This window comes from Scyliorhinus canicula, chromosome 3, assembly GCF_902713615.1.
Source record: "Scyliorhinus canicula chromosome 3, sScyCan1.1, whole genome shotgun sequence".
Taxonomy (NCBI): domain Eukaryota; kingdom Metazoa; phylum Chordata; class Chondrichthyes; order Carcharhiniformes; family Scyliorhinidae; genus Scyliorhinus; species Scyliorhinus canicula.
Window position 1 is genome coordinate 263,576,515 of NC_052148.1, and position 23,599 is coordinate 263,600,113.

Sequence of the window (23,599 nt, forward strand, 5' to 3'; positions counted from 1 at the left end):
CTCCGGTTTCCTCCCACAGTCCAAAGATATGCAGATTAGGTGGATTGGCCACGCTAAAATTGCCCCTTAGAGTCCAAAGATGGGCAGGTTAGGGGGGGTATGGGGTTATGAGGGTAGGGCGGGGGAGTTGGCCTGGGTGGGGTGCTCTTTCAGAGGGTCGGTACAAACTCGATGGGCCAAATGGCCTTCTTCTACACTTTAGGGATTATATGATCAGTGTGCGGAGTTGACTAATGCCAACAGAACAGGATTCAATCCCCAATTCCTCACCCTACACACAGTCAAATATCATGGCCCGTTGCTGAGGTTAGATGAATAATTGTCGAAGGCCTGATTTCAGGCAGAGAGCTAAAAAATAAAAAGAGCGCCAATAACGTGGTTAAAGTACCAACTTGATGAGGTTGGGACCTTCTAAACCCGCCACCTCTACAGCCTGAAGGACAAGGGCGGGGGGGGTGGGGGGGTTGCTGGGAACACCACCCCCACCTGCAAGCTCCTCTTAAAGCCACACACGATCTTGACTTGGAAATATATCCTTCACTGTCACTGGGTCAAAATTCTGGAACTTCCCTACTAACAGCCCCCTGGGTGTACCTACACCACAGAGACTGCGGCGAGTTCAAGAATGCAGCTCAGCACCACCTTCTGAAGGGGAATTTGGAGTGGGCAATACAAAATGCCGGCCTAGCGAGAGACGCCCACGTCCTGTGAGCCAAAGAAGAAGCCTTTGGGACAGGTGGCTAAAGGCCCAGTCACTGAGGTAGGGTTTCGGGAGCATCTTAAAGCAGGAGTAAGTGGTAGTGGAGAGATTTAGGGTGGGAATTGTGGAGTTTAGGGCCTCAACTAAATTGGTGACGGAGTACGGGATGCCGGAGGGGTCAGAGATGGAGGAATGCAGATTTACCAGAGGATTGTAGGGCTGGGGGATTGCTGTTCTTGAAGCTTCTGCAGGAGTGGATCTGTAGTACCAGTCACAGTAAATAGGTCCGAAGACATCACACTTGGTGTTCATTGCTACACATTTATCCGCAATAGAATTATTTGAGCTCAATGTTCATGTGCGTTTAAAATCTGAAACATTAACTTTATAAGGATTTCCAACTTTAAAAACATATGAAAGAAATGAAGAGCTGTAACCAGACAATGTCGTCATGACCACCAGATGTTCCAAAGTGATCTATAGCCAATGAAATGGAGATGACATTGGCTGAGTGACAGGAAACAAAGAGTAATGGTTAATGGATGTTTTTGTGGTTGGAGCGAGGTTTGTAATGGAGGTCTCCAGAGCTCAGCGTTGGGATCCTGGCATTTCCTGACACACATTAATGAACTAGACCTTGGCGCATAGGGCACAATTAAAATCTGAAGGTGACACGAAATTTGGAAGCATCGTCAGCTGTGAGGAGGGTAGAACTTGAAAGAACGCAGACAAGTCGGTAAAATAGACAGGGCAAGGGGGCAGATGATGTTCAATGCGGAGAAGCGGGAAGTGATTCATGTGGGGAGCAAGATCGCGGAGAGGTAATGTAAAATAATGGGTGCAATCCTAAAGGGGGTGTAGGGGCAAAGGGACCAGGGGAGGCAGCAGGGGGATGGCATTAACGGATTGCTCATTCGACGAGCCGATGCAGACACAATGGGCCAAACGGCCTTCTTCTGCTCTGTCACAACTCTGTGATTCAGTGACATGATATACTTCTGCAGAGCAGTCACTGCTGGAACATAATAAATGCAGCAGTCACTTTTCACATCGCAAACCCCCACAGACAGCAATGTGATCAGATCATCAGTTTGGTGATGTTGACTGCTCAGGAAGAATTTCCCTGGTCTTCCTCGCTAAAGTCGATAGCAGGAGACTGGACTCCTGTAGCGGAAACTCATCAGCAATGGCAATGGGATAAATGTAAGTCACATTGAAAGAGGAATAATGCCCTAATTACTCACCTCGGATATTTGAAGGGATTATTCAGAATAGAAAAGTGATTTTAGAAAGTTAAAATAAATCCCAATTTAACATAGAATAGCCATCAACATGGGTTTCTGCTTTCCAAATATATTCACCAAATAGTCCAAAATTGAATTTGCTTCACAAAGCAGCCCGCACTGTGCGACATAAGATCAGTGGGTGTGCCAGTCTATCTCCCATGGCATTAAACATCCCAGGGGTGGTTTAGCACACTGGGCTAAATCACTGGCTTTTAAAGCAGACCAAGGCAGGCCAGCAGCACGGTTCGATTCCCGTACTAGCCTCCCTGAACAGGCACCGGAATGTGGCGACTAGGGGCTTTTCACAGTAACTTCATTGAAGCCTACTTGTGACAATAAATGATTTTCATTCATTTCATTCTTCGAGTGAAATGAGGTTGGGGAATCAGGTGCTACAATATAAATCAGTCCCCATTTTGCAGCAATGACCTACAATTATTTACGACATCAGACCATAAGACATAGGAGCAGAATTAGGCCATTCAGCCCATCGAGCCTGCTCCGCCATTCGATCATGGCCGATATGTTTCTCACCCCCGTTCTCCTGCCTTTTCCCATAACCCTTGATCCCCTTATAAATTTAGCACTTTTAATAAAATGTCCAAAAAAGCATTATCAAATAAGATTTGACATTCAACTACATTAGGGATATAAGTGGTGGGCTTTAATGGAAGAAGCTGGTTTAGCTCACTGGGCTAAATTACTGGCTTTTAAAGCAGACCAAGCAGGCCAGCAGCACGGTTCGATTCCCGTACCAGCCTCCCCGGACAGGCGCCGGAATGTGGCGACTAGGGGGCTTTTCACTGTAACTTCATTGAAGCCTACTCGTGACAATAAGCAATTTTCATTTCAAGTCTGACAATGAAGTATGACATAGTGTAATTCTAGCAGGCAGATAAAAAAGCACTGGCCAGAGGTATGACTTTATATGATTCATAGAATCAACATACCAAAAAGGAGGCCACCTACCTGTGACAGGAACTGAATGAAGGGCTGTCCAATAACAGGTCCCACTTGATTTATTATTGAACACAAGGTGTATTATTTTCTAAATCGTGAAACAAATGCTGATGCACCCTGGGCATTGCACACAGTTACTAACGTCTGGCTGGATGAGCATCAGGCTGATGATATTCTCCTGCTGCTTTGGGGAGGGAAAGGTTATCTCGCATTCTAGAATTTATTCAGCGTTCCAATTCTGCCCATTATTGCAGCTTGCATTTCCGCGTTCCAAATTCTAAATTCCAAGTTCCAAATTCCATTTCACTGTGTTCTTGGTTTGCAAACTTTCTCAGTGTACCCATCCGTGCACAATGTGAATACATCCGGGTGTCTGTCCTTCACGTACTCCCAGAGATCAATTAAAAATAGATGGAGGTCTCAGCGTCTTGGCTGGAGGGATTTCCTCCCCCCGCTGCTTCGGGCCTATTCCAGTTGCACAAGGGAGCCTCTACACTTTTGCGTGGTCACAGAGAGAGAGACAGACATCGTCTGCTGATTCACCTCTTTGGCTAGTTCTTAGGGATGCAGTTACACTGCCGCTTGCTAATGCTCCTTTGGCAAATAATAATAATCTTCATTAGTGTCACAAGTAGGCTTACATTAACACTGAGTGAAATTACTGTGAAAATCTCCTAGTCGCCACACTCCGGCGCCTAATCAGGTACACAGAGGGAGAATTCAGAATGTCCAATTCGCCTAACAAGCACATCTTTCGGGACTTGTGGGAGGAAACTGGAGCACCCGGAGGAAACACACGCAGGCACGGGGTTCTGTACACACTCTGCACAGACAATGACCCAAGCCGGGAAGTGAACAAGGGTCCCTGGTGCTGTGAAGCAACATTGCTAACCACTGTGCTACCATGCCACCCAAATGCACTTGGCACAGAGCTCAAGACACATATGATGACACCAGGGTAGTGCCAACACGTGCTTAGGCTCACCCGTCCTCTCCCTCCACACTATGTTTTATAGAATGATACAAAGGTTATGGCACAGAAGGAAGTCCCATTTAACCAATGCTGGCTCTTTGCAAGGGTTAATCTGATTCCCTCTTCCTATTCTTTTCCAATTTCCATTTGAAAACCATGACTGAGTCTGCCGACAGTAACCGAACCAAATCACCTCATGGAAATTTGGTCAATAACGAAATGAACGTGTTTGGCTGAAACAAAAATGCAGCAACATGAGAAACAGACTAGCCATGAAAACCTACCCATATAAATCATAGGGAAGATAAGGCTAAAGATAACAGCTATGCGACGAGGAATACAGGAGGATGATTAAAACCAGACAACTGCAGACAGTTGCAGATCTTCACCAAACCTTTGTAGTCACAGAAACTGTTAATCTGGGAATTGTTTTTTCTGGCATATTGGAACAAATTGATCCTGTTTACTGGATCTGTAAAACACAACCTTCGCAACCAGAGGGTCGTAAAACGGGACCTTTGAGAAGCTGGAATAAACCATATAAAGAAGCAGGGATTCGAAGCTTCCTCAGCGAAAAACCCAGGAACAACCATCGCAGAAGATTACCCAAAGTCAGGGGCTCGGTGATCAGTATCCTTCAAGTAAAGCCTGGCCAGCTGTTCTGCTTAGAGGGATGTTTGAGCAAGTCGAATAACAGGCATCACTTATTGAATAAGTCATCACTTATTGAGTTAAAGTCCGTGTGACGGTTTTATTAAGGGTTAAGTATTAGTCTGTGTGACAATAATTAACTGCATAAGTGTGATACACTTTTAAAAAAAATTTAGAGTACTCAATTCTTTTTTTTACTAATTAAGGGGCAATTTAGCGTTGCCAATCCATCTAACCTGCACATCTTTGGGTTGTGGGGGTGAGACCCACACAGACAGGGGGCGAATGTGCAAACTCCACACAGACAGTGACCCAGGGCCGGGATCGAACCCGGATCCTCGGAGCTGCCACTGTGTGACACACTTGACCCGAATAATGTAAACTTAATTCAAGAATACATGTGTAAGTAGTTTGTGTGATGTGTGGATCATGAACCTCGTTCAAGAGGGGGAACACTACTGACCTCACGCTGCCAGCCACTTCATATCTACGTCCTCTGATTCACGACCTTTCCATCAATGGGGGCCGTTTCTTTCCATCTCCTCTGTCTGCATGATTTTGAACACCTCTATCAAATCTCCTCCCTGCCTTCGCTTCCCTTCGGTGAACAAGCCCAACATCTCCAGCCTATCCATACAATTGATCCCTCATAAACTAAATTTACAATCTCTTTCAGTCTGGTTCAAAAAAATATGAGAACTGAATATTATGCTGAGGACTGGCTAGCGAGGGAGCAGGGTTCTTTTGGAATTATGTTTTCATAATAGTTTATTTTTGTCATTATATCCATTGTAGTATAATGGCTTGCCACTGAGCTAGGTAACAGGTGCAGTTGACAGGCGAGCAGCAGCTGAAACATAACAGACAAAAGAGATTTTGTCACTGGTTAGCATGCTGTGATCTTAAAGAAATATAAACTGAAATGTTGTCTTTTTGTTGTTGACCACATTGAGCAGATTGCAAACTAAGTTTTCAAAAAAATATACAAGCAATCCACTTTGTCCTGGAACTTTAAAAACATGCCTTTGTGCTGGGCTAACATTATATTGAGGCGAGTGCAAAGTCCAAACAAGGGAGGACTCGCACCTCTCATGTACTCAGGTTTTCAGATCACTGGCCTAATCCTGAAGTTATACGGCCTCTAACAGTGTGCACTGGTGTGAGAGTGGCAGAGTAATTCAACCATTCATTTGGTATGATACTGGATTATTAAACCATAGGACTGTAAACCATTAATCCAGTGGCATTTGATTTCAAATCCTATCGTTGGCACCTTGAACATCTTAACCATTTTTAAAAACTGGGGAAAAAATTGGCGCCAGTCAGGTTGACCATAAAACTATCAGGTTGTCATCGGCCCAGCAATATATTTTTTGAGGGAAGGAAACTTGCCATTCTTCCCCGACCTGGCCCATATATGACTTCAGTCTCACGGCAATAACGTTGACTTTTAATTACCCTCTGAATTGGACCAGCAAGACACTCCGTTGTGGCTTTTAGCAGCCCCCCCTCTCCCCCACTCCCACTTCCTGATGCTAGGTCGCTCAGTGTATATTTGAATGAGGGACTCCGCTAACCTCTTGCACCTTTACATGGGTTTGCTTGTTGTGCGCCCTCCGTGGTGAGCTCCCTGCCTCCTGCCCCCTGTTGGGTTAATATCAGTGGCGGCAAGTGGGCTGTGGTCCGTACGTAGGTGTATTTTAATCGTCCATTTACGGGTCTCAATTGTCAGGGTGGGAAGGGCCTTAAGTCCTGTCATGGTCTTAACTAACCCTAAGCCTAAATCCTTACCCTAAACTTAATCCTATCCCTCCAACCTCTTGCCCAATGTTTCCACTGTGGTGGTGCTTACCCACACAGGACAGATTGTCCTGCTATGAACCAACAATGTAAAGCTTGTGGAAAGCACAACCACTTTGCTCACATTTGTCACTCATCAGCAAACTCAACAATACCGACAGAGGCTGCACAGGGCAAGGGAGTGTAGCCAAAGTAGAGGCATATGACCATGGACATACGTTTGTGCAGTCTTTAGAATGCAGCAATCAGCCACATGTGGCCACGACCACTAACTGCTTGGAAATCAATGTTCTGATTGAGACAGGAGCATCTGGCAACACCATGGGAGAGAAAAGGCTCAAGAAGCTTCAAGACTGCTCCACTCTCTGCACAGTAGGAACATAATCATTTTCACTTACACTAGTGACAAACCACTGAGGTTCCTTGGGATCTTGGAAATGCCAATCTCATTCAGACAACAGAACAGACATTGTATTTTATGCTATATCTGAAGAATGTGACGTGCTTATCAGTTTCTACACAGCAACAGATCTGCATGCCATTACATTACGTTCGCAGCCCCTATGCATACCAACAAGGTGCTTGAAGTGAGTGCTGATTGTCTCACTGGTATTGGCAAACTGAAAGGTGTTACATGCAAGCTGCATATAGACCCTAATGCGCCCCTAGTCACCCATCAATGTAAACAACATTGATTGCATTGTCGGATGGATACAAAAGTTACAGTACGTAACTTTTAACAACCGTTGAAGTTGAATATTCAAGTTATGTTTAAGTTTGTTGTTTATACTTTTGGAAACAAACTACTGAAATATGCTATGCCTCTCATTTACTATGATGTGGAGATGACGGCGTTGGACTGGGGTGGGCACAGTAAGAAGTCATACAACACCAAGTTAAAGTCCACCAGGTTTCTGGAATCACTAGCTTTCGGAGCGTAGCTCCTTCCTCAGGTGAGTGAAGAGGTGGGTTCCACAAACACAAACACATATGGTATGTGTTTGTGTAACCCACCTCTTCTCTCATTTATGAAGAAGGGGAGGAATGTACTGTCCTGAGAATTGGAGTGCGCACTTTATCCACTTAAGGTTATCGTGCACATGTGCCAGTGAAGGGAGTCTGGAAAGAGAACAAGAGGAATCCATTGTTTTTAACAGCGCGCACATTCTATTGAATCTTACTGACCCTCCTGAAGGACTTCACAGCACATGTGCAGAAATAATTCACCTCAGGTATCATTGTCCAAGAGTGACATTAAACGAGCAAACAGTCTTCACAGCCTCAGCCTGTTCCATTCATCAGTCTCCAGTGTCGATCGGAGATAAATGTTGGTCGGGACGCCAGGAGAGTCCTCTTGTTTTTTTCTTTGAATGGTGCATGTGGCATCTTTTCTGTCAAGCTGGGGAGTCAAACGGGAGTTCATTTTAATATGACAGCTGCAAGACAGCACCTCTGATAGTGCTCCCTGGGCATTGGAGTGTCAGCTTGGGATGGGCGCTCAAGTCCCCGGAATGGGAATTGAACTCACAATCGTCAGGTTCACAGGCAAGAGTTGCAGCTGACCAAATCAATTGTGAGCACGGCTTTCGAGCCTGCAGGAACTGTTAATAAAATCACGCATTCAAATTCATCTCACTTTGGCCTTGACACATAGAGCACCCCGCAGACATGCCATGGTCATGACCCCGGCCCACATGTCTGCACGCCACTCTGTCACTCCCGCTAATATGATTCCACTCGAATGACAATGACATGCCTTGTGAACACGAGCAAAGCTGCAGGCAAGCGTGGAAAATGGGATGGAGACTTTTATTTTTTAATAGAAGTAACTCATTGAGCTGAAAATTGTGCCAGATCTTCAAGGAATAAATTGCATTCAAAGCTGTTTTTGTTTACTGAAGCTGAGAAAACTCATTTACTTTCCCCCAACGGGACCCATTGCTGCTGATGGCTAAATGTCCCAAACCATTCATCATTTCATCCACATTGCCTGAAGAAGATAATTATGTTTTAGATTATACTTCAGAAGCAATTAATTGGTTGTACAGTATTTTGGAACATCCTGAGAGACATGAAAGGCATTATGCATAATACATACATATATATATATATATATAAATACCAAATATATATATATACACATAATTGCTTTAAAAGGTGTTTCTCAATGTTGCCAGTGAACAATGTATTTGTATTTGTCAATATGTATTTACTTACCGGAAGAGTGAGAAATTCAATTTAAAATAACGCAGCATCAAAGCCTTTCTACTTAAAGATGAAAAGATTTGTTTTTATGTTGTTTCACACTATTGCTCTGGACGTTACTTAAGAAAAGATGAAGTTACTAACATGTACACGTCTAAAAATTATTTGTAAATGAGGACAAAGTGGCACATCAAAATTGGACCAGTTTAGCCGATATTGGGTGCAGGCCTGATATTTATGAAGTTGAGATGTTGCATTATGTGAAGTGAAGATACTGAACTTGCAGGATTGTCTATGCGGCTGCAATGGCTTCCACTGTCGAATTGCCGGAGGTGGCGTTAAACGGTGAGTTGCTTTTCTAACTTGTGGTCCAGATATATGGGGCGCGATTCTCCGCTCCCCACGCCGGGTGGGAGAATCGCTGGAGGGCCGGGCGACTCACGACACGCTGCCCTGGCACTCCCCGCGATTCTCCCAACCCCCGCTCGGATGGATCGACACTCGCCGTTTTTCGCGGCCGGTTCACGACGGCGGCAACCACACGTGGTCGCTGCCGTCGTGAACATGGGCGCCAAATGCTCGTTTGTGGCTTGTGGGGGGCGGAGAGGGGAGTGAGCACCACGGCCGTGCTCGGGAGGGGAGTGGCCCGCGATCGGTGCCCACCGATCGTCGGGCCAGCGTCTCCAAGTGACGCACTCTTTCCCCTCTGTCGCCTCGCAAGATCAAGCCGCCACGTTTTGCGGAACAGCAGAGGGGAAGATGGCAACCGCGCATGCGCAGATTGGAGCCGTCGGCCATCGTGACGTCAGCCGCGCATGCGCGGGTTGGAGCCGGCCAACCTGCGCATGCGCGGCTGACGTCACTTAGGCGCCGCCGTCGCGTCATTCTCGGCGCGCCGCCTTGACGCAAGCGTCAAGGCCCGGTGGCTGAGATTTACGGAGCGCCGCTCCTAGTCCCCTGGGGGTGGGTGAATAGGGTGCGAGGAGCAGCCTCCGAGGCCGTTGTGAAACTCGGCCGAGTTAACGACGGCCTTCCAGATTCCGCGCGGGAGCGGAGAATTCCGCCCATGATTCATTGTTGGTGAAGTGTTGGTGGCACAATAAGATGAGAATCAAATTTTCAGTCTTTCCTGATTTATTTGCTAAAGAACGAGGTGTGGTGAATGCACATCATGTAATTCACACTGTATAGTATTGCGTTCACACGATATAGCATTGTGTCCTTGTGGGCTCTGTCTGTGAGCCGTTGCGCGGCTCTGCCCACAGGGGGAGATGAGGAGCTTGTACAGGGCTCCACCCTCAGCTCTGCCCATGGCTCCACCCATGGCCCCTCCCACTACCGGAAGTATAACGTGCCTTATGAGTCTGCCCTCAGTTCTTCTGGTCGCAGGCAGGCTCAGTTGTAAGTCTATTAAAACCACAGTTTACTTCTTATCGTGTCTCGAGTAAATTGATGGTCACTACACGAGGCAAAGGATAATTTCCCAACTTTTATAAAGTCAAATTGGATATTTTGTCTTTTGCAGATTTTCAATGAAAACAATTCCATCAGAACATTGTTAGGGGTAATTATCTGGAGAGTAATGTGGCTGAACTAGTAATCCAGTGACCCAGGCTAATGTTTTCGGGGCACGGGTTCAAACCCTATCATGCAGCTCGCGGAAATTAAATTCAGTTCATAATTCTGGAATATAAAACTTGTCTCAGTAATGGTGACCATGGCAACTATCGTTATTGTAAAAACCTAGAGAGCGTGATAGGGAGAAAGAGATTGTGAGAGAGAGAGTCAGGGAGAGTGCTATAACCCGCAGAGGTCTCACGGGATAGGGATGTGGAGCTTGCAGATTATGAGCACCCCCAATAAGGGGGCAGGAGGGGGGACCCTTAACACAGTTCATGTGTCTTTGTAAATAGAGTTGGCCAGTCAGGGGGCAATTAGAAAAGACCCAGTAGGGTACTACTGGAGCTGCAAATATTATTAAAGTGTTCAATAAAATAAGTTTGTCTTTCTCTGCAACTTGGTGTAGAATTCTTTTATTGTCCTTTATATTATTGGCGATGAGGATGACCACTAGTTGACTGCAGAGTCACCTCCCCATATCTCTTGGATACAGATTGGGGATTTATTTTCCATCGTGCCTCTTTTTGGCTTGGAAGATTGGAATCAGTATACAAAGAGGATGCAGTACTTTTCCAGAGCCAATAATATCGCAGAGAATGACCGCCAGGTGATCATTTTTGCTGAGTTCTGTGCCTATGGCGCCGCCTTATCTGAAATGCTACGTGACCGCTTGGTTTGCGGGATAAACAATACGGCCTCGCAGGAAAAAAGCTGCTGGCTGAACCTTCCCTAACTTTGCCATCCAAATTGTGCTCTCCCGCAAATCCGCAGAACGATGGGTGCAAGAGATTTCAGGCTTCTGAAAGTCCAAATAAACCACATCCGCTGGCGCCACCTTGCCAACTCTACCAGTTACATCCTCACATAATTCCAGTAGATTGGTCAAGCGTGATTTTCCTTTTGCAAATTAAGCGTGACCAATCCACCGACCCGTCACAACTTTTTGGGTTGTGGGGGTGAGACCCATGCAGCCAAGGGGAGAATGTGCAAACTCCACATGGACAGTGACCCAGGGCCGTGATCGAACCCGGGTCCTCAGCGCCGTGAGGCAGCAGTGCTAACCACTGTGCCACCGTGCCACCCCGACTTACTTTAAATTTGAACAGGTAATTGGAATCGTCATGGTAACTTTAACCTTCAGCAATTGGTTGGTGAGCTGACGCTGTTTCAGAACTCACTTGATTTTAGTTTCTATCCCAGTCTCTCTTTCCTCCATTTTCCTGGTTGTTTCAAAGTCTGCTTGTCTTTGTATTTACTTTTCTGTTGTTTCCTCCTGGAGAGTTAGAGAAAGGACATGGGAAAAAGAGAATGATAGGAATCTTATCATTCATTGCAGCAGTGAGTACCTGCAAACTTAGGTAAAATTGTAGATAGATACAGCACAGAAGGAAGCCATTTGGCCCATTGTGTTGTGCTAGCTCTTTGAAGGAACTATTCAATTATTCCCAATGCACTTCCCTAATCTCAAAACCTTCCATATTTTTCTACTCCAAGTACGGATTAATTTTCTGTTGATAGATAATATTGAAACGAGGTGCTGGAAAGGTTCGGGTTTGGGGAGGGGTTTGTCAGGTGGGTGAGGCTGCTATATGGGGCCCCGATGGCGAGCGTGGCCACGAATAGGAGGAGGTCGGAGTATTTTCGGTTATACCGAAGGACGAGGCAGGGGTGTCCCTTGTCCCCTCTGCTTTTTGCGCTGGCAATTGAACCCCTGGCCATGGCGCTGAGGTAGTCGAGGAACTGGAGGGGGCTGGTTCGGGGTGGGGAGGAGCACCGAGTGTTGCTCTATGCGGATGACCTACTGTTGTATGTGGCAGACCCGGTTGGGGGGAATGCCGGAGGTGATGAGGATTCTCCAGGAATTTGGGAATTTCTCGGGGTACAAGCTCAACTTGGGGAAGAGCGAGCTGTTCGTTGTACACCCGGGGGAACAGGAGGGGGGGATTCGTAGGCTCCCACTAAAAAGGGCGAAGAGGAGCTTCAGGTACTTGGGGGTCCAAGTGGCCAGGGGCTGGGGGGTCTTGCATAAGCATAACCTCACAAGGCTGGTGGAGCAATTGGAGGAGGAGTTCAAGTGATGGGACATGTTGCCGCTGTCTCTGGCGGGGAGGGTGCAATCAGTCAAGATGACGGTGCTCCCGAAATTTCTGTTCCTGTTCCAGTGCCTCCCCATCCTTATCCCGAAGGCCTTTTTCAGGCGGGTTAACAGGAGCATTACGGGGTTTGTGTGGGCGCACGGGACCCCGAGGGTGAGAAGGGCGTTCTTGGAGCGGGGCAGGGATAGGGGGGGCTGGCGCTGTCCAACCTCTGTGGGTATTATTGGGCTGCCAATGCAGCGATGGTGCGTAAGTGGGTAATGGACGGGAAAGGGGCAGCATGGAAGAGGATGGAGATGGCGTCCTGTGTGGGAACGAGCCTGGAGGCGCTGATAACGGCGCCGCTGCCGCTCCCTCCAACGAGGTACACCACGAGCCCGGTGGTGGTGGGTAATCTCAAAATTTGGGGGCAATGGAGACGACACAGGGGGGAGGTGGGGGCCTCGATGGGGGCCCCGATACAGGGGAACCACCGGTTTGTCCCGGGGAGAATTGATGGCGGGTTCCTGAGTTGGCGCAGGGCAGGTGTTAGGAGGTTGAGGGACCTGTTTGTCGACGGGAAGTTTGCGAGCCTGGGTGAGCTGGAAGGGAAGTTTGGGCCCCCCCCCCCGGGGAACAACTTTAGGTACATGCAGGTAAGGCCGTTTGTCAGGCGGCAGGGGGCGGAGTTCCCTCTGGTGCCGCCGCATGGGGTCCAGGACAGGGTGCTCTCGGGGGTGTGGGTTGGAGAGGGGAGGATCTCGGCAACGTACCAAGTGATGCAGGAGGTAGACGAGGCCTCGGTGGAGGAGCTGAAGGGTAAATGGGAGGAGGAGCTAGGTGAGGAGATTGAGGAGGGGACGTGGGCGGACGCCCTAGGAAGAGTGAACTCCTCCTCTTCTTGTGCGAGGCTTAGCCTCATACAGTCTAAGGTGCTCCATAGGGCTCACATGACCGGGACGAGGATGAGCCGGTTCTTTGGGAGCGAGGACAGGTGTATTAGGTGCTCAGGGAGCCCAGCAAACCGTGCCCATATGTTCTGGGCATGCCCAGCGCTGGGGGAGTTTTGGAAGGGCGTAGCAAGGACGGTGTAGAGAGTGGTAGGATCCAGGGTCAAACTGGGCTGGGGGCTCGCAATATTTGGGGTTGCAGTGGAGCCGGGAGTGCAGGAGGCGAAAGAGGCCGGCATTCTGGCCTTTGCGTCCCTGTTAGCCCGGCGGAGGATTTTTCTTCAGTGGAAGGATGCGAGGCCCTCAAGCGTGGAGGCCTGGATCAACGATATGGCGGGGTTTATTAAATTGGAGAGGGTGAAGTTTGCCCTAAGGGGATCAGTGCAGGTGTTCTTCAGGAGGTGGCAGCTATTCCTAGATTTCCTGGCAGAACGGTAGAAAAAGGCCAGCAGCAGCAGCAACCTGAGAGGGAGATGGGGGGGAGGGGTGAGGAGGGGAGGGGGGGGGGGGGGGGGGGGGGGGGGGGAAGGGGAGGCCGTCTCTTTGTTTTGGGATGAAGGGACGTGTATATTTGTTCTTTGCTAATGACGGGCGTTAATTTATTTCTTCTTTTCTGTATACATCGGGCGGGGGGGGGGGGTAGTTTTGTTCTTTCTGTTCTTAATATTTTCTGTTATTGATATTTTGTGAAAATTTGAATAAAAATTATTTTTGAAAAAAAAGATAATATTGAAATGCCCTTTACCCTCCTCTGCTCTACCTAAATTAAGACTTTCCCAACACCATATGTGAATGTCGGAATGATTGCAACCATGGGCGGCTGGCGGACTGGAGAATCCCACTTTATATTTATCACCCTCAGCTCTGGTTCAAAAAAAATTCCAAGTAAGTACTGAATTGGGAAACTTGAAAAAATAATAAATTGTTTTTGGGAAGCAGAGAAGGCTTGTATCGTCATAGAAAATTTAAGGGCCATAAATACAAAATCTTTACTCATAAGTCCTATATGGAATTCTGGAGAAACGTCTGTAATCATAGAATGGCGGAACTCACGATGAGTGCATAATGGAGGGAAGAATAGTGGGTTACAATGATAGGTTGAAGATAAAGTAGGGGGGAAGCGTGCTCACGTGGAGCATAAGCACCAGTGTGGAGTAGTTGTGTCAAAAGTCCTCTTTTTATTTTGTTAATTTCTGCTTAATTCTGAAAATCATTTCAAAATGCTTGCCATGGATTATTTCAGAGAGGAGTGGCAATTCGTATGTAGGTAGAACAGAGGGTAACCGTTTTTCACACATCAAGATCGCACCATAACGTGGGCTGAGCGACTGACCAATCTGTGATGCCGGTGGTGTTGGGTGAGGGAGGAAGTTTGTCCAGGACTCTGGGACCCAACAGTATTGTCTCAGCCTTGTGTTGGTCCAGGCAGAAGAATATTCACCAATGGGTGATGCTAGAGTTATGTCAGCCGCACTGGCTTCTCATAGCTGTGGCAATGTATTGGATGCCATCCCTGTAGTTTTGAAGGCTGTGTCCTTGGCAATAGTTGCACATTCCATGAGCATATAAAGTCCCTTTAAAAGCATTCAGTTTAAATGTAAACGACAAATCTTATTGAAGCCAGTGGAATGATTTTTTTTTTGCCAGAACCGGCCACAAATAGAAATTATTGGACAAAGGAATTTGAGTTTCGTGGGGAGCCCTCTCTATAACTTGCAGTACAATGGTCTGCAGCCCAGATCAGGATACGGCAATACCGATTTCTGACTTTGGAAATAAGTATCAAAAATAGCCTCGTACAGGGGAATCTTCTGCTCAGTGCCCGCAAGGTGGATCAGAGTTTTTACGGGCATCGCCCACTGAGAGAGGAGGCAAGGAGGTCAAATCATGGCAGATCTATCGGCTGCTATTCATGTCGAAATATATTTCAATTTTGCAGACCCTTGGTCAGACCCCAATGGAAGTATTGCTTTCAGTTCTGGGCACTACACCTCAGGAAGGATATCTTCTCCACAAAGGAAAGGGCAGTGCAGATTCCTCAGAATTAATCCAGGACCTCGAGGCACACTGAATCAGGATAGGTTGCATAATCTTGACTTAATTCCATGAGTATCGGAGGCTAATTGAGGTGTGTAATTTGTTAAAAGGATTTATTGGGGTAGATACAAGGAACGTATCTTCGTTCCGGGAGAGCGTAAAACAAACGGCCACAAGCTTCAAGTTATAACTAGGCCGTTCATGGGCAAAATCAGAATGCACACTTTGGTAGGAGACATCTAGAACTCTCCCATCCCAAAAAGGCTGTGGATTCTGAGTCAGAAGGTTGAGATAGATAGATTAGATAGACGTAGATAGATAGATCGAGGGGCATGGAGCAATGGTGGCAAAAAGGTTTTGAGGTGCAAACCACCATGATTTCATTGAATGGCTCAGTAAATGCACAATTTTCTTCTCTTTGCAATGATCCTAATTAGACAATATAGTGCAATCAAAATTGCATTGTGCATATTATCCACTTGAAGCTACCATACACACATGCACCAATAACCAATAAGAGAATATGAGATTTTAAAAATGGATTGTGCAGGTCTAAATTCTAAATTCTAAATGTCGCTGACTTATTGTCCCAAGAACCTCACAGGGGGTATATGGGAATCCAGGTCTGGGCCATGATCTTGATCACCGTTGGCTGGGAAATAGCAATTGTTTTATGTGTGTATATCATCGTCGCTCTGACAATGAGGCTACAGGATCTTCTTCTGGGTTACAGATGGTGGGGGTTGCAGGGGGTATCTGAACATCCCACTCACCGCAGTCACTGGACTCAGTGGTGGGGTGTGCACCGCTGATGGGAAGGATGCCCAACTTGTGTACTTAAGTGACGGGATCTCCCAGTGGTCCTGCACATTGAGCAGCAGAGAAAACCCAGGAGAGATGTGGCTGACACAATTGCCTGAATGGCTTTTCTGGCCCATTATCTTTGCTCTTTCATTTCAACTCAACCAAGGTTTTGTCGCTCGCTGATGTAGACAGACATCTTGGCTCCATTTTGACAATTTTAACTATCCTGCCGACCAGCACAAATGGGATGGAAATGAGGCAAAGTTTGCAACAACAAATAGCCTCCTAATTGAATGCGGTCTCATCCACAATTCAATGTTAGCCACAGAGAACTGTCACCTCAGCTGGTATTTGGGGTGTTTTTGAAGAGTTTGCCAGGTGCACCATAGTCTTGCTGACATTGACCAATTGGCATGAGAGCAGGAGACTGCTGGCAGAGATAGCTGACGTACAACACCCAGGAAAGCAACTTGCCAGTTTGAAACAGACACGAGGAAAGGTGCAGGCAAAGGAAGGTGTCTACTTATACTAGATCCTTTCCAAACCAGGCGTTCCTGTGCACCCCAACTGCTTAAGAGCCAACAGATCAAGACTTAGCCTCTTCAATCATCAGAGATCATGCCAACTGTCACAGAGACCAGATACTCCATGATCTTCACCTGTGAAGAATTGCCATCATCATTATCATCCACATTTTGGTAGGATTGCGGGAACAGTTTGGGAGACATCAGACTGCATTGTTCTATTTGTCTTAGCTATCGTTAAACAGAGAGGAAGGCCAAACCCGATGACCAGAGAAACCATTTTACACCCATCAATAACACCTTCTCTGTGTGTCAATGTCCTAAGCCTCGAGGATGTTTGAAAGACACCCTACCCAATATTGGGTCGGGCCAACTTTGTTGTCTTTGACAGCTGCCTGAAGCATGTATTTGGCCCTTAGAAAGTGAAAATTAACACCAGTTTAGGACTAGCCTGGGAAACTGAGCTGCTCTGATGGAGCAGGCCTCAGGCCTGACCTTTTCAGGCTTTCAGGGGCATGGACGTGGCCTGGTCAGTGGTTTGCGTTGTGGTTAGATGTGGAGCTTAAGAGGAGCAAGAGTGCAGCCCATGATTGGATAGTCCCCCCAGTTCTCTTCAGTATCACCACCCCCTTGGCTCATCCTCAGGATTTGTGCCATTACTGCCAATAGGCTTGTGGCAACTCACCAGCAATAATGCTACTGAGTCCACACTAGCCTCAGGTCTCTCATTTGGAGCGAGACATCCGTTTTCAGCTTGAAAACAGGAGAAAGAACAGTTTTAACGCACATTGCATGATTTGCTCAGATTTGTGTACGAATGACATGTTCTTCAGGCTCTTGCTCAAACATCTGGAATCTCCAAAATTATTTCGGGGGAACTTGAATAAACGTATTATTTGTTACGGAAGCTGAGTCAAGTCTGTTGGAATCTTCAGAGGGATCAATTAAGCCGGGGGATTCCAAACTGAGGTTTGAGGAACCCTGGTGTTCCGTGAAGGGCCTCCAGTGAGTCCGCAAAAGTCCTAGGGGCCATGTGACAAAAAGGCAGCATTTTTTCTGAACCCCCCCCCCCCCTAAAAATAGTGCACGAACTAAAAAGCGCGTGTAAATCAGCCGGAGAAGCAAATATTCGAGGAACAGCAACGGCCACAAATGAAAAAAACAAAATATGATTTTGACCCAACAGAGCCCACCCTCTCTGGGCATTGGCTTCTGATAGGCTTGCTAATCAGCCTATGAGAAGCCAATCCTCAAAGGCGCAGGGCTCTGATTGACCGGATCTGTTGCCGGGCAGAAACGCAGCCAATGAGGCGAAGGAGCAATGGCTGCGGTGGAGGTAAGTTACTCTTACTCAGTAAGAGAAATTGTTACCTTGACAGTGGCAACCACACCCTGAGGGTGCATTAAAAACAATGTAAACCGTGGCAAATAAACTATGCGCTACGCAGTGGGGGGGGGGGGGGGGGGGAGCAGTTCACGAGGGATTCCACCATTTGAAAAAGGTTGCGAAACTCTCGGTTAAGCCAATAAATTTTCAAAGTTCATACGATTACCAGGAGAAAAGAACACCGGTATACAAATGTTAATGGAAAATTATAGAATCATAGAATTTACAGTGCAGAAGGAGGCCATTCAACCCATCGAGTCTGCACCGGCTCTTGGAAAGAACACCCTACTTAAGCCCACACCTCCACCCTGTCCCCGTAAACCAGTAACACCAGCTTAGTGTTTAGATTACAAATTGCTTTTAGTTCGAGGATTATATTAGTATAATCTCCGTTATAAATATAATTATGTATTACAATACAATGGGGCGGCACGGTGGCACAGTGGGTAGCACTGCTGCCTCACAGCGCCAGGGACCAGCGTTCAAAACCGAACTTGGGTGACTGTGCGGAGCCTGCACCTTCTCCCCGTGTCTGCCTGGGTTTCCCCCCGGGTGCTCCGGTTTCATCCCACAGTCACAAAGATGTGCAGGTTCGGTGGATTGGCCATGTTATATTGTCTTAGTGTCCAAAGGTTAGGTGGGGTTACTGGATCACGGGGTTAGGGCGGGGGAGTGGGCCTAGCTAGGGTCCTCTTTCAGACGGTTGGTGCAGACTCGATGGGCTGAATGGCCCCCTTCTCCACTGTCGGGATTTTATGCTTCTATGAATACTGTTAAATGTTTGTTCACCTCTCGTTTAATCACTTTACTCAATGATGAAATTTTCCGACAAGGTCTGATGTGATGTTCTATTGCTCTTGTTAGGTCCAAGTGTGGTCTGGTGGTGGCACAGACTGAGTCCGGCAGCTTCAGCAGTTCACAGGAAGGCTTTCTGTGGGTTATCCTGAGTTCACTATCAGTAACTTAGTGAGATATTAGCGCAAACAAAGATATTCTTTGCAAAGCGGTTCGGAAAGTAACAGTTAGTTGTGTGACTAATCTCAAACAGCGAACGTCAAAATACTGTCAGCAAGGAACGTGGAAGTATAACAGTCAGGGAATGTGGATTTTAATCAGCAGTGCATTCAGCCAGATTTGAAAATTCCACAGGAGTTCGTCCAGCCAGGGACTGACACAACCTCCAGAAGAACAGAGTCTAAAAATAACCCACTAGTTCGTTTTCCTGGGGGTTACACTAATGTGTCTTGATATTATGCTCGCAGATCGAGAACCATCACCTTCAGAAATGTATAGCTTCGTGTGATTGCAATTCTGTGAAGCACCTTGGATGTTTTTCTATGTTAAAGGTTCTATCTGTCTGGGAGCACTGAGAAGGGAGTCCGGGAGAATTAGGAGGGTGAGCCAGAGTTTTCCCGGACAAGGCCTTGGAACCTAGGGTCCAGAAACACTGTGGAGCTCCCAGGATTTAAGTCAAGGGAACTAGGGTATTCAAGGATCTGAGAGCAAGGGAGTCTGGTAGCAATGGGGTGGGTCTGAGAGGGGAATGTCCTTAAAGCTGTCAGGAGCCACCCTAAAGCAGTTTCCCAGGTGATGTTGCTCGTTCTGGTGAGTGTGCTTTCCACTCAATTGGCTCTGTTTTATTACTTAGCTCTAGAGTCGCCAGGTATCTTTATGATACCACCACAAGGTTCAAGTTCAAGTTCAGATCAATGACTCAATACACCAGTTAGTAAGGTTCAAATCAAAACATGTTTATTAATACACAGTTAATCGCTACTCATGCATACAATAATAAAAGACTAGGCTATTCCTACCACTAACAGGCCAGTACTTATCTGGATAAGGGAACCCACTGGGTCAGGCAACAATGGCCTCTTGCTCGATCCTGAGTCTGCAGGCTTCCAGCTAGTACGGACTAAGGGGTCAGGAGCGTCTATCTCGTAGCGTGCGTTGACTGGACACTTACTTGATAGTGCAGCAGTTGGCCAGGCCTCTCCTTCTTACGGTCAAGTTCTTCGGGAGCTGCTAAGATGTTCTGCTAGGAGGGCCAGCTAAGAGACTGAATTGAACTTGGGACCTGTCTTTTATAGGCCCCAGGGGCTTCACGCCCTTTTGGGTGGACCCCAAGCTTACTTCCAATCGATTGGATCCCATACCAATTGATTGGTTTGAATTCCCCAATACTGGGGCTGTTTCCCAATCGCTGGGCAGTCCTTGGACTTGCTTCTTTTGTCTTGGACTCCTGCTGGCACCGAGGAGTCTAGCTTTACTTCAATCACCTTTGATTATTACTATTGTGCCGGGGAATCGCTCATTAATATTCATGGCTGCTGGTTTCAGTGCTGTCTGCTTTCTTTGCAGGCAGAATACACAGGAAAAGTCTGCAAACTGCTTGTTTCTCTGGGATTGTCCAATTTTCCCTGCGTTCCTTGTGTTTCTCCATTTTAACTTGGGAAGTGGCCAACTCAGGTGGCTACACTGGTCAACCTGGCTACTGGCTTGTAGTCAGCTCTTAAAGCACGCTTTGCACAATTATTGTGCTTGTGCCTTTCTGCCTGTCTCGCTGTTTCAGTGCATGGATTGCTGTGTGTGGCTCATTACCTTGTGTGGGGGGCTAATTTCCATCTCTCTAACACCCTGTGGATTGACTGACCTGGTGGCTACGGCTCAGTGGTAACTGTGATGATATGATCTGGATACTCGTCTGCCATTGGGCCAGAACGTCGGCTTACCATTGGCCCTGGTCGGTCATGTGCCTCTCGACCGATTGGCCGAGAGGCTGAGTTAACCACGCCTCTATTAACGAGGTATAAATGCTCAGACGCCTGACGATCGTCCCTTTCCACTGTAGACGATCGCAGAGCTGTGTTCTAGTCAATTAAAGCCAGACTTTGGTAAATCACTCGCCTCGCGTGCAATCAATGGTACATCAGTAACGTTCTTTCCTCTGAGTCAGAATGTTGAGGGGTCAAGGCTCATGACAGAGACCGAACTGCAGAACCCAGAATGACACTCCAATGCTGCACTGAGGGGGTGCTAAATGGTCAGAGGTGCTGCGTTTAGAATGACACATGAAACAAAGGCTTCACATGTCCTTTGAGATGGACTTAAAAGATGCCATGGTAGTTTTTGGAGAACAGCTCAGGAGATTGTCAGGGAAAATATTTGTCCCACGACCAATAATACCGAAATAACCTAGTCATTGCTGTTTGTGGGAGCTGCTGTGTTCAATTTGGCTGCTGCGTTCCCCACATCACAGCAGTGACTACACTTCTAAAGGTACTTTATTGGCTGTGTGACACCTTAGCATATCCTGAGATTGTGAAAGGCGCTGTACTAATGCAAGTTCTTTCTTTTCTGATTTTTGAGCTGCCTTCGATTTAGGTGGCCAGTGATTCTGCAGGAAACAGATGGGAGCCTCAGGTTTGTTCCTAAATTATATAAGAAAGTTTGAACTAGTCCAGTGCAATCAACTAGAAGAGTGCACATACATGGGACTCGATTCTCCATTCCTGAGGGGCTCTTCACAGTAACTTCATTTGAAGCCTACTTCTGACAATAAGCGATTTTCATTTTCATTTCATTTCAAGTGCAGACGCCAACGGAGGATCCGTGGAGTCCTACGATGGAAAAATCGGCGCCACACCCCCACCGTGTCTGCTACCGGTGAGGGGCAAGCACCGGCGCCGCGTGAAACACCTACGGAACACGTGAAACACGGTGGGAGAATTGCCGAGTCCGTGCTGGACATGCAAAGGGCTGATAAGCTGCAGCTGCGCGTACACTTACCCCCCCCCCCCCCGAAAAGATGGCGCCGGTTGTGCTGGACCGTGTACCCGCCCACCCTGACCCCACAGCCCACCTCCCGGTCACCCCCAACTATACACCCCACCCGCCGGCCCTGGCGGAAGCCCCCCCCGGCCAGCGGCACTGTCGACTGTCGGCAAAGTATGGCGGTGCTGGACGCTGTCCATATACCCTCTCTCCCCGCAGCCACCACACCAGGCTCACGGCTGTTGAGAGTACATGTGGTCCACGTTGTCAGGAACTCAGCCCATCGGAGGCGGAACATTGTGGGTTGGCCCGCTAATGAGATGCGAACGTGGTTGAAACTACGTGTGGCACACGTCGCAATGATGCCGATTTGGAGGGGGCAGGGCATCGCGGTTTGGGGCCAAACCGCTGTCTGCCGCGATTCTGGCCTCGGGCAACGGAGAACCCTACCCGTGGCATTTTAATATTATGTTAGAAGGATGGATAAACAGAAATTGGTGGAGATGGTGGCACCGTGGCAATCTCACTAAGATTAGTAATCCAGAGGCCCAGTTTAATGCGCTGGGGACGCGGGTTCAAATCCCACCACTGCAGCTGGTGGAATTCCAATTGAATTCCTAAAATCTGGAATCGACAGCTCGTGTCAGTAATGGTGACCATGAGACTATCACCCATTGCTGTAAAAAGCCATCTGATTCACTAGTGTCCTTAATGGAAGAAAACCTGCCTTACATGGACTGGCCTACATGTGGCCCCAGAGCCATAGCAATTCAAGAGCAATTAGGGGAGGGCAACAAATGCTGGTCTTGCCAGTGATGCACACATCCTACAGAACAATTTTTTCAAGACGTCCTCCGGTGGGGAACCCCAAAGCAAAAGGACATAACTACAGCATTAAAGCTCAGCCATTCAGGAGCGAAATCAGGAAAGCCTGGGCAGTAGTTAATCCAGGAAACGGGGTTCTGGCCTGCTGGCTGGAAAGCCTGTGTGAGCCCTACATTGCCTCATTAAATTCCGCCACTGATTCACACGAAGGGTAGTGGAAATCTGGAACTGTCTCCCCCCAAAAATTTGGGAACACTTGGGACTTTCAACTGAGGGCAATTGATTTTTTGCAAGTGGAGGGTATCAAGGGGTTGGAACAAAGACCATGGCGTTGAGGTACACATCAGCCACAATCTCATTGAATGAGATATCAGGCTCAAGGGGCTGAATGGCCTACTCCTGTTCCAATGAGCGCAGTATAATCGTTCATCAATCATATCAGTGACCTGACCCATTTTGCAGCCAACGTTTTATCCGTTCATGGATGTGAGCATCGCTGGCGCAGCCTGTATTTGACGCCCATCTCTAACTACGTTCTTCAGAGAGCGTTTAAGAGTCAACCACATTGTTGTGGCCCTAGAGTCACATGTAGGCCAGACCCGGAAAGGATGGCAGATTTCCTTCCCGAAAAGGGATTAGTGAACCCGTTGGGTTTTTAACAACAATGCTTCCATGGTCGCCATCAGACTTCTTAATCCAGATTTAGTTGAATTCAAATTTCACCATCTGGTGTGGTGGGATTTCAGTAACGTTACTCCGAGGTCTTTAGAATATGAGTCCAGTGACAATACCATTATGCCACCACTGTCCCAATGATTCACATTAATTCACATCAATTGCCACGAGGAATCCTTTTGAATGTTCAAGGGTTTGAATCGACGGTGAATCGGTCAGAAGATCAGTAGTCTAAAGGGGCGGCACGGTGGCACAGTGGTTAGCACTGCTGCATCACAGCTTCAGGGTCCCAAGTTCAATTCTGGCCTCAGGATGACTATCTGTGCGGAGTCTGCACTTTCTCTCCGTGTCTG